Consider the following 12,655-nt stretch of genomic DNA (forward strand, 5'->3'; position numbering starts at 1 on the left):
AACCACTCACTGTATAAAAAAGCTTTTCCTCATGTCACCTTTGGTTCTTTTGCAAATCACCTTAATTCTATGTCCTCTGGTTCTTGACCCTTCCTCCAATGGGAACAGTTTCTCTCTATCTACTCTGTCTAGACCCATCATGATTTTGAATACCTCTATCAAATGTCCTCATAACCGTCTCTGTTCCAAGGAGAACAACCCCAGCTTCTCCAGTCTATCCACGTAACTAAAGTCCCTCATCCCTGGATTCATTCTAGTAAATCTCTTCTGCACCCTCTCTAAGGCCTTCACATCTTTCCTAAAGTGCGGTGCCCAGAACTGGATACAATACTCCAGTTGCGGTCGAACCAGTGTTTTATAAAGATTCATCATGACTTTCATACTTTTGTACTCTATGCCACTATTTATAAAGCCCAGGATCCTGTATGCCTTTTTAACCGCTTTCTCAACCTGCCCTGCCAACTTCAACGATTTGTGCACATATACCCCAAGATCTTTCTGTTCCTGTACCTCTTTTAGAATTGTGCCCTCTAGTTTATATTGCCTCTCCTCGTTCTTCCTACCGAAATGTATCACTTCGCATTTTTCTGCATTAAATTTCATCTGCCACGTGTCCGCCCATGCCACCAGCCTATCTATATCCTCTTGAAGTCTATCACTATCCTCCTCACTGTTTACTACACTTCCAAGTTTTGTGTCATCAGGAAATTTTGAAATTGTGCCCTGTACACCCAAGTCCAAATCGTTAATATATATCAAGAAAAGCAGTGATCCCAGCACTGACCTCTGGGGAACACCACTGTACACCTCCCACCACTATTCACTGTTTCCTGTCCCTTAGCCAATTCTGTATCCATGTTGCTACTGCCCCCTTTATTCCATGGGGCACAATCTTGATGATAAGCCTACCATGAGGCACTTTATCAAACGCCTTTTGAAAGTCCATATACACCACATCAACTGCATTGCCCTTTCTGTTACCTCATCAAGAAACTCTATCAGGTTAGTTAAACACGATTTGCCTTTAACAAATCTGTGCTGGCTTTCCCTAATCAATCCACATTCGTCCAAGTGACTGTTAATTCTGTTCCGGATTACCGTTTCTAAAAGTTTTCCAACCACTAAGATTAACTGACTGCCCTATAGTTGCTGGGTTTATCCTTACACCCTTTTTTGAACAAGGGTGTAACATTTGCAATTCTCCAGTCCTCTGGCACCACCCCCATATCTAATGATGTTTGGCAGATTATGGCCAGTACCTCCGCAATTTCCACCCTTACTTCCTTCAGCAACATAGGATGCATCCCACCTGGACCGGGTGACTTAGCTACTTTACGTAGAGCTAGCCTTTCAAGTACGTCCTTTCTATCAATTTTTAGCCCATCCAGTATCTCAACTATATCTTCCTTTACTGAGACTCTGGCAGCATCTTCTTCCTTGGTAAAGACAGATGCAAAGTACTCAATTAGTACCTCGGCCATCCGCTCTGCCTCCATGAGTGCATGAGTGGATCTCCTTTATGGTCCCTAATCGGCCCCACCCCTCCTCTTACTACTCGTTTACTGTTTACATGCCTGTAGAAGTCTTGTGAATTCCCTTTTTTGTTGGCCACCAGTCGATTCTCATACCCTCTCTTTGCCCCTCTTATTTTCTTTTTCACTTCCCCTCTGAACTTTCTATATTCTGCCTGGTTCTCACTTGTGTTATCAACCTGACATCTGTCATACACCCCTTTTTTCCATTTTATCTTACTCACTATCTCTTTTTTTCATCCAGGGAGCTTTAGCTTTAGTTGCCCTACCTTTCTGCCTCGTGGGAATGTGCCTAGACTGTACCCGAACCATCTCCTCTTTAAAGGCTGTCCACTGTTCAATTACAGTTTTGCTTGCCGATCTTTGATCCCAATTTACCCGGGCCAGATCTGTTCTCATCTCATTGAAGTTGGTCCACCTGCAATTGAGTATTTTTACTTTAGAGTGGTCTGTGTCCTTTTCCATAGCAATTCTAAACCTAATGATACTATGGTCACTGCTTCCTTTTTTTTATTCGTTCATGGGATGTGGGCGTCGCTGGCGAGGCCGGCATTTATTGCCCATCCCTAATTGCCCTTGAGAAGGTGGTGGTGAGCCGCCTTCTTGAACCGCTGCAGTCCATGTGGTGAAGGTTCTCCCACAGTGCTGTTAGGAAGGGAGTTCCAGGATTTTGACCCAGTGACGATGAAGGAACGGCGATATATTTCCAAGTCAGGATGGTGTGTGACCTGGAGGGGAACGTGCAGGTGGTGTTGTTCCCATGTGCCTGCTGCCCTTGTCCTTCTAGGTGGTAGAGGTCGTGGGTTTGGGAGGTGCTGTCGAAGAAGCCTTGGCGAGTTGCTGCAGTGCATCCTGTGGATGGTACACACTGCAACCACAGTGCGCCGGTGGTGAAGGGAGTGAATGTTTAGGGTGGTGGATGGGGTGCCAATCAAGCGGGCTGCTTTGTCCTGGATGGTGTCAAGCTTCTTGAGTATTGTTGGAACTGCACTCATCGAGGCAAGTGGAGAGTATTCCATCACACTCCTGACTTGTGCCTTATAGATGGTGGAAAGGCTTTGGAGAGTCTGGTGAGTTACTTGCTGCAGAATATCCAGCCTCTGACCTGCTCTTGTAGCCACAGTGTTTATGTGGATGGTCCAGTTAAGTTTCTGGTCAATAGTGACCCCCCCCCCCCCAGGATGTTGACGGTGGGGGAATTCGGCGATGGTAATGCCGTTGAGTGTCAAGGGAAGGTGGTTAGACTCTCTCTTGTTGGAGATGGTCATTGCTTGGTACTTGTTTGGCACGAATATTACTTGCCATTTATCAGCCCAAGCCTGGATGTTGTCCAGGTCTTGCTGCATGCAGGCACGGACTGCTTCATTATCTGAGGGGTTGCAAATGGAACTGGACACTGTGCAATCATCAGCGAACATCCCCATTTCTGACCTTATGATGGAGGGAAGGTCATTGATGAAGCAGCTGAAGATGGTTGGGCCTAGGACACTGCCCTGAGGAACTCCTGCAGCAATGTCCCGGGACTGAGATGATTGGCCTCCAACAATCACGACCAGCTTCCTTTGTGCTAGGTATGACTCCAGCCACTGGAGAGTTTTCCTAAACACTCCCCCACTGTCACTTGCTCCACTTTGCCTGCCTCATTCCCTGGAACCAAGTCCAGCAATGCCTCCTTCCTCATTGGGCCAGAAACGTACTGGTTAAGAAAGTTATTCACCTTCTAATTGAAGATTACAGAGTAACATTGTCCATGGTCTGTCAGCAGGTTACCTGCTTGCTTTCTTGAACTGGTTATGATATATGCTACAAAAAGGACCCAACAAATAGGAGAAAATATAACAAGGCTTTCATTTAATTAACATTTTTCAATGATAGCATTAAAATTATTGAGTCCCCTTGCATAATGCAGCCACTAGCTGTCTAGTGTTTCTGCTATCAGGAAATATAAACTATGAGGCGATTTCAACCCTACCTACCTTACAGCATCGGAGGGGGTGTGGGCAGTTAAAATCATCCAGGTTACTTACCTGCCCTCGAGGCACTGGGAGCTGACCATTCCCAAGCTGGCAGGGTCCTATTTTACATCTGCATGCCGTGTCCCAATGACGTCATCGGAATCTGACTGCAATTTTAACTGGCAAACTGCAGTAGCTTTTCCAACAGGTGAAGACAATGGGGAGCAGGATTAGGGCCAGAAGAGGCCCAAACAGGTAAGCATTTTTTACTTTCCTTGTGTGGCCAGGAGGAGCAGGAGTGCTTCTCCAGGCCCCACAAGAAAAGCTTAGGCCTCCTTTGCCGCAAACTCACCATGTCCTTCCAGATCGTGAGACCACCGGCAGCTGATCCTAGCTGGTGTCAATAAGCACTGTCCAGCCTGCGTGATTTTCTGTCGCTTCCTACTGACTGCCTGTCCAGAACAGGTGGGAAGTTGATTAGCAAGATTTAAAATCAGCCAGGCCTCTTTCTGCCTCAGGAGAAATCCTGCTCGCAGTTAAAATCTAGGCCTATAATCTCAGCCTATAGTGATCAGAGGCCTCAATTTGCTCCAGCACTGGGTCTGAAAATACTTTATCACTGACAGAAACAATTTTTTTCACACCTGATCTTCTCTGTTACATAACTAAATTCCACTGCTTCTGTGTTGTCAGATTGCTTCTCGTGATGAGCCACAATTTCCACCAGTTAAACATGGGAAAACTCAAGCCATCAGCTTCGGCCCTCACCACAAACTCTGTATCCTTGCCATTGATTCCATCCCCCTCCCCGGACATTGTCTCAGGTTGAACCAGAATGTTTGCGGCTTCAGGGCCCAATTTTACTCCGATCTGAGCTTCCAACCCCATATACTTTACATCACAAAGGCCGCTTACTTCCACCTCCACTGCATCACCCGTCTCTGCCCATGCCTCAGCCCATCTGCTGCTGAAACTCTCATCTATGCCTTTGTCACTGGAGGACTTGACTATTTTAATGCTGGTTGGCCCCAATCCTCCACCCTCCACCCTGAACTTCAGCTGCCAGTATCCTATCCTCCACCAAGTCCCACTCACCCATCAACCCTGTGCTTGCTGACCTGTTCTGAATTCCTTCCCTAAACAGACAAGCACCAGAACTTCCAGCAGCCATTGGCAGGCAGGTGCCAGAAATGCACCCGATATGGCACTTATGCCTGCCTGTCCCATCATAATTAGATCCAAATTCTGCAAACTCCCGACGGGTTAGCACTGGAGGGCAGCGGCAGATGGAATCCTGGTGTAACTGCCCTAATCCAATTCATGGATTTTGGCTTCAAAGCGCTTTACATGATGTGCCCAAATTTAGAACACTGGCAGCAACCTAGAAATAATTCTGCATACATATGATTGTGCATGTGCAGTTACTTTCAAGTTGCATTTGCAGGTTTAATTCATTGCTCAATATTGGAACCCATATTGCTGATCTTTGTAAATGAGTTGTGATATCAGCCTCTGGGCTTAAAAATGGCAGCTGTGATGACTTGCACTGCCATTGGTGGTCAATGGTATTTATTACTGGCTGCATTTTGTCTGTGGAGACATGGAATTAAATTACCTCACAAGTGGTGTTTTGTGCTGTCAGAGGCAAATATGCCACTTTATTTATCCTATGAAAGTGCCTTTGACAACAAGAGTGCCATTGGAGGCACTTCCATGATATAAATGCAGTATCAGTCAGATTATCAGTTTAGTGCTGAACTGTGAGCAGTTTTGTGCGGTGTATCTGTAGGGGCTGGGTTGACACTACATGTAGGATTTTTACAGCCCACAAAAAGGAAACTTTTATTCCAGTATCTAGTTAAGTTTGAACTCAGATTCTAGATGGTAAAAGATGTTGGAGGTCATTTTTCATTTTGAACATTCCCAATGCAGAGTTTCATGTATCAGCAGCACATATTGGGAATTTATGTGGGAATGTTAATAGGTAGAAAATGATGGGTCTGCAAATTGCATGGGTTTGAATTCTCAATGTATACTCCTGATGACCATAGTTCTGTGCCAGGAGTAAAAAAGATGAAAATTTAACCCTATTGTGTTAAACATTGTGCAACTCATTCCCCATCTCTGTAAAATATTTTTCATATGTTGATACATTTGCTGCATTGATATTTTCCCTCTAGCAAATATCATATACAGTGATAGTAATTTACAATAATAAAATATAGATAAAGATAGGCTTATATGTAGTGTCTTAATACATTTCTCAGAGATATCTCAAAGCACTCCATGTAGAATAAACTGCTTTAAAGTACCGTGGCTGTTGATATGAAGACAAATTATAAATTTCCTCCACCGGAGTTTGCAGAGTTTGGACTTAATTACAGTGGCACAGGCAGGCATAAGTGCCATATTGGGTGCATCGCCAGCACCTGCCTGTCAATGGCTGCCAGAAGTTCCAGTGTCTGTCTGCCCATGGGAAGGTAATGTTTGCCCAGCCCCTCCCTCAAGGAGTTCCATGCCATGGTTCCCTCAACCCCTTTGATAAGGGGGTCAACCTGTCCATAAATGTTTTTTTTAAATCATCTGCTCGTGTGGCCTGGACCCCAGCCGGTGGGGCCCACATGTGCATTTATGAAAGCTAGAATGCTTCAACTCATTTGGGGTAGCAGCCTCTGCCAATACACTGGGTCCTGAGTGAGCCTGGATCCTTAGTGAGCCTAATGAGCAAGAACTTCTAGTGTAAGGTGACCCACCACCTGACTGCCCCTTGCCATCATTTACTTATAAGGGGTAAATGGAAGTGCAACCTCATACAAGGGAAGGAGGAAATGCCAGGAAATGATTGTTACCTGGCATTTCTACCATCTACCATTTTCCTGGGGGTTCCACCTGTCTTCTGGCAGAATTACAGTGGGAGACCAGCGGAACCCTAAAGGAATCTCAGGGCTTTCAACTTTAACACACATATCAATTGACATATCACATTATAACAGAAAAAAATCTTCTAAATCACATGGCATAATTTCTTCCATCAAATTAATTTTTTCTCATCCTTTCACCATTGTGAAATTCAGTTTTGAAGCATAGATAGTTCAATCATGTTGAAATTATATTTTCCATGTAAACATGTTGGTGCCTGAATTTACATAAAATTAACGTATTTTGCTGTTTGCATTTGTCTATCATAATTATTCTGTTATCTTCCTAATAGTATCCTCTGTTAAGTTATTTTTTAAGAATATATTTGATGTGCCATTTGAAGTAAACCTAATATAAAAGAAAGCATGTAACATAATAATCTCTTTCACAATCTAGCTTTGAAATGTAATTTATCCCTCTGCCAAATATATTTCAACTTACTAAATGACACGGTAAAAGTTTAGCACAGTATCGTCAAAATAAATATGCATTTTATAAATCTCCACATGTAGCTATCTCACATATACAAATCTCCACATTATAGGATTGCCAATTCAGACAAGGCAACCACTAAAAATAACATGATTAAAACACAGTATGAAGTGTAAAGCAATTATCCTTACCTTGGTTCCTATAGAATCGATTTGCGTCACTACCCAGTTGGCTTTTCATTGATGTTTAATCTTGCAATTTTGTCTTCTATCCCTTGTGTTTTCTTATTAAGACATTGATTAGAATCCAGTACATATATAAAAAAAATCCTGTGTAAATTGTTTTTCAAACTGGTGCAGCAAAGTCTGTCATGTGGAGTCCAAGGAATGGCTACGAACCTTCTTGAGTCACATTGATGTCTTTGAGTATTACATGTACACGCAATGCCTATTGTCTTGTTCACTGTGAGCAGAAAGTGGAAGACCACAATCAAATAAATCTTGTTTAAAAAAAAGTATGGTTACTTCCACTGTTTCACAGTATATTGTATAAAAGACATTATTGTAGACCTCTTAGACTAACGTCTGTTGTGGGGAAGTTATTGGAATCTATAATTAAGGAAAGAATGACTGATCACTTAGAGAAATTTGAGCTGAATAGAGACAGCCAACATGGATTTGAATTTTTTGAGAAAGTAACTAAAGTAGTATACAGGGGATTGTCTATGGATGTAGTTTATATGGACTTCCAGAAGGCATTTGATAAGGTTCCACATAAGAGATTGTTAGCTAAAATTAAAACTCATGGAATTGTAGGCAAATTATTGATCTGGTTAGGAGAGTGGTTAGGCAGTAGAATACAGAGAGTAGGGATTATGGGTTTGTACTCGAATTGGAAGGAGGTGACCAGTGGTGTCCCACAAGGGTGTGTGCTGAGGCCTCAACTATTCACTATATTTATTAATGACTTAGATAACACATTAGAGAGCCATATATCCAAGTTTGCTGATGACACAAAGATTGGTGGAATAGTAAGTAGTGTAAACAGGAGCATTAAATTACAAAGAGACATTGATAGATTAAGTGAGTGGGCAAAACTGTGGCAGATGAATTTCAACTCACGTAAGTGTGAGGTCATCCATTTTAGACCAAAAAGGGATAGATCCAAGTATTTTTTAAATGGTGAAAAGCTAGAAACAGTGGAGGTCCAAAGAGATTTAGGGGTCCATGTACACAAATCACTACACAAATCACTAAGATGTAGTAGTCAGGTACAAAAAATAATCAAAAAGGCTAATCGAATGTTAGTCTTTATAACTAGAAGATTACAATATAGAGGAGGAAGTTTTGCTACAGCTGTACAAAGCCCTGGTTAGACCACATTTGGAGTACTGTGTACAGTTCTGGGCACCGCACCTTAGAAAGGATATATTGGCATTGGAAGGAATGCCGCATAGATCCACCAGAATATTACCGAGGCTCCAAGGGTTAGAATATGAGGAGAGATTACATAAACTTGGCTTGTAGTCCATGGAATATAGAAGGTTTAGGGGTGATTTGATTGTGGTTTTTAGGATTTTGAAAGGAATTCATACGGTAGATAGAGAGAATTTTTATCCGATGGTGGGGAAGTCTAGGATAAGGGAACATAATCTTAAAATCAGATCCAGGCCATTCAGGAGAGAAGTTAGGAAACACTTTTTTACACAAAAGGGTGATAGAAGTGTGGAAATTCTTTCCTACAAAAAGTAGTAGATGCTAGCTCAATTAATAATTTTAAATCTGAGATCAATAGATTTTTGTTAACCGAGAGTATTAAGGGATATGGAGCCAAAGCGGGTGGATGAAGTTAGGAAACAGATCAGCCATGATCGCATTGAATGGCGGAACAGGCTTGAGGGGTTGAATGGCCTACTCCTGTTCCTATATTCCTATGTTCCTATCATATTGGAGCATTACTAGCAAAATTAAGATTGATAGACAATGATATTGGAGTAAAGTACTAAAAACATTTGTATCTTTCTTAACATATTGTACACAGTGGTGTCTCATAATATAAAAACCTATCAAGCCTGACCATTACTGAATTTTGTGGCAATATTTTTTAAATTGAGGAACTAAAGTAAAGGGCAAAGGCCTTTTAAAAGTGTAAAAAGAGGGGTAATTTGGCATGGTTCCACTGCTAGCATAGAAACCCACTAAAAGCGGCCATCGGTAAGAAATCAGATTAAATCACTGTAGCCCCAATTCTGCAATTTCTTAGTGAGACTCCAAGCTGACAGTGATGCCTCATGAAATAACCCCTAACATAAATCAGAAAGTAATAATTAGGGAACAACACCTTGAGTTTAAAACTTTAGTTTTACAGACCTAAAGATTGTTGAAGGAAGGAAAGACTGAGAGGTAAGAAGTTCCAAAGTTTTCAGGTTATATGAAAGAATGGACGAGTAGGAGATTGTGTCTCCAAGAAGCTCAGTTGAGTCTTAATATTAAAAATGGAGATGTTGAAAAAAGAGAGTGTATAAGAGGGCATTTTTAAAGCTTAGAAGGAACAAGAGAGGAATTTTCATTGACTATAGTTGTATTGATAAAATAAAGACAAAAAAGGCTGCAATGGAGATAGGTTGTAGGCTAGAAATGAGAAAAGGATCATGTATCAGACAACAGGCTTTTCTCCTGTATCTTGTCCAGCAGTACAAGAAAAGTATTTGAATAGCCTCTCCTGATATGAAAGTAGTATGTAAGCCTTGGACAGACCTGGGCTTTATTGAAAGTTAAATTTTGTTGAGGAAACTGAACTTCTTGGAGGCAGCGTTAGCAATGGAAGAGATGTTGAAGTTCCATTTGCGGTCAAAGGAGAAAGTGGAAGACCAAGATTGTAGCTATCAAATTTAATTAGACTTGTGAGTCATTGAAGAAACTGTGCCTTTGAAGAAACAATGGCCCCAAAATCTGCAACCCTGGGACCATCAATGGTGCACAGGTGGGCTGGAGCAGAATTTGGTGTGGGCCCGGTTACATAGAATCCCTGTCCCTGTTTTCCCCCCTTCGTAAATTCTGACCATGGTGGCCTGCCCACAAATGGTTGGGTGTATTGTGACCCCATGCAAATTAACAAAATAAGTCATTTGATATATTTTCCTCCATTTATGCTCTGGGTGCAAAGCACTCCAGAGGATCCCTGGCATCCAGCAGTGCTGGGCCATCAGAGAGGATTTAACATTTAAAAAGTCAGTTTCAGCAATGCAAAGCCTGTGACTGCATTTCAAAAATGGCAAAACCAGTAAATACTCAATTTAGTACATTATTATTGTCCTGCCATAGCCCTGTGGATCCACTTACGCTGCAGGAAAGTGCAGCAGTGAAGTCTCTTTGCCCCACTTCTGCTCCATTAGGCTTTGTTCACATCTGGAACATTGCTGAACTGTTGTTTCCTATTGGTCAGTTACAACACTGCACTCTTAAAAAAAACTAGGCATTCCAGTTGTGCCAAAAATGGTACAAGAACCCACTGACAATATGCAAATGTTTTTGGTCCAAAGGCGCATCTGTGGGCCAGGCAAAATTTCCACCCCACCAGTTCTCCTCAAAAAGTCTTCCCCAGAATTTCAGCTCCAATGTTTTCATTGCTGAGCTGAGCAGCATGTAAAATACAATGTAGTAATTCAACCACTACTTTGTGAGATGACTGGAGGTGAGCACTGAAGGTGTTTAATCTGAAGGGAGTTGATGATTATTGAGTTTAATCATCAGCAAAAGCATATACAGGATTGAAGGATGAACATATCTGTATAATGTGAAGAAGAAACAGAGTCCCAGGGAATCTGAGTTAGTTGAACAAAAGTTAGAGGTGGAGCAATAACAATACAAATAGAGCAATTTGAGAGAAAACTAAGTAGCCACATACAAATCTTTAGTAGTATGCCATATGATGAAATCTTTTTTAGAATTGTATTGTGCCATACCCTATCAAAGGTAATAACAGATGAGTTACCAAATTTTTCAAAAGCAGTTAATGCATGGTTTTCCAAAAATATTGCCATGGGGCTGACTTATGTTCTAATTTGTGTAATTACTAGCCTTCCTTTAATTTAAATTTCAAAGTTCTACAGCTTGAACTTTGCAGGAAGTTTGAAATAGATTAAAAGTACTGTGTTCTAACAACAGAAACACCACCTCCTTAAACTGAACGAACTTATGCTTTCTTATAGCAGGTAATGCGTTTCACAAGCTCTTTCTGACAAACAGGATTTTTTTAAAAACAGATTGGAATGCCATATCCGACCAATGGGAATCAGCATTTCAGCAATGTTCCAGATGTGGATAAAGTCTAATAGAAAACAGGGAAATAATTTCCCTACCACGTGGGTAATAGCTCGTGACTTGATAAGTTACGTTTGCAGCTGGAAGTTAACTGCTACAAAACCACCAGAAATCGTATTTAAATCAGCAACGAATGTTTGCTATAATGATCTCCTGCAAGTCTTATTTACTATACTGTCGGATAAGTACGTTAGTCAGTGGATCGGTTAACATGGTCACGGAAAAATCATTTGCAAATTTATTATTCTGATTTGAACTCTCCGATTCTCAAAATCTGTCAGTTCAAACAGATCGATAGATTTGACGAAAACTGTAACATCAGATAGTCATCTGGCCAAATGTACAGTTGCAACCTTGTCGGTTCGAGAGAGAAACAGATTCTAGAGCAATTTAACGTGACAGACACGATATCGTCGTAACTAAGACCGGAGCTGACTGGGATTCTGAACGCGGGGCTCTCAGGAGCACGGTATGCCAAGTACACGTCATTCAGGAAGCGTTTGCACTATGGACCGTCAATTTTCCACGCAACAGCTGGCAGTTTTAAACCTACGTCCATCACCCACTAGTAACGTGTTAGCATGGAACTGAACTACATTGTTCCGCTATTTGTCAGACCAAGACGCCCTAATGATGAACAATAAAACCCTTTCATACCTTTTAAGTTCATCACTAGTGCGTTGCTCCATCATTTAGGACATCTAGTTTTGAGGATGATCGTTAATTCACAGTACATTTTCCACAACGTACGCCTTTCAGGGCGAGGGATTGTATTCGTGTGCTCATGTTGCTTTAAATATCTTGCATTTCAGGAAGAAAACGCTTATAGCCATCCTTCAATATATGTGCATACATAAATTTTCATTTCATCGACTACTATCTATGTTCTCAAAGTGCAATTGAATTCATTTAGTTCGTTTAAACACGAAAATGTAACAATAATTCACTTATTACTCCCCCTTGACCTTTCTTTCCTTAACAGAAGGAAAGTCTGTACTTCCGGCTGAATTTAGGTTGGTATTCGGTGCCGCAAAACAAGTTTTCAGAAAGTGCAAGTTCAAGTCTAGCTAGAATCTCGTTGTATTTCCTTCATTCTTCATCTGACTAGTTTATGATTTATTTTGTAAATGCAGCGTTAAGTCGTCTCCGATGATTGTCGAGCAATTGCGTAATTGACAATCTTTCACAGTAGTTAAAAAATGGACTAAACGGAGCAAAAGTTTCCCAAAGTTCACAGTTTGCACAGGTTTTGACGGGCAGAATAGAGTGCAAAAGCAAGTATGTATACAGGGTTATTCGGCCAGAAGTCAAGCAGCTTAGCTGTTTAGGTACTTTGTTTAAACAGTAATCTTCCCATTTATAATAGGTAAATGGTATTCTTAGATTAAATGATTTTTTCCCACGAAACTAGGGTTAAACTGGGTGCTCTGTATGTAACTTTATCAGAGTTTGACATGTATGATTTCAAGAAAGCTTGAGACGAAGGTTCGGATGA

At 41.3% G+C, this 12,655-nt stretch overlaps 1 long non-coding RNA gene across 1 annotated transcript in view; it reads right to left on the bottom strand.

The window, feature by feature from the left end:
- The window catches only part of LOC137327725 (uncharacterized), a 121,241-nt gene extending 108,947 nt beyond the window's left edge, over positions 1 to 12,294 (bottom strand). The window contains exons 1-2 of the long non-coding RNA XR_010964531.1: positions 11,818 to 12,294; positions 7,030 to 7,300 (exon numbers count right to left, since the gene is read on the bottom strand). This is a non-coding gene — a long non-coding RNA (uncharacterized lncRNA). The remainder of the gene's footprint in view (positions 1 to 7,029; positions 7,301 to 11,817) is intronic.
- Positions 12,295 to 12,655: the final 361 nt, after the last annotated feature.

Source organism: Heptranchias perlo, chromosome 12 (assembly GCF_035084215.1).
Source record: "Heptranchias perlo isolate sHepPer1 chromosome 12, sHepPer1.hap1, whole genome shotgun sequence".
NCBI lineage: Eukaryota > Metazoa > Chordata > Chondrichthyes > Hexanchiformes > Hexanchidae > Heptranchias > Heptranchias perlo.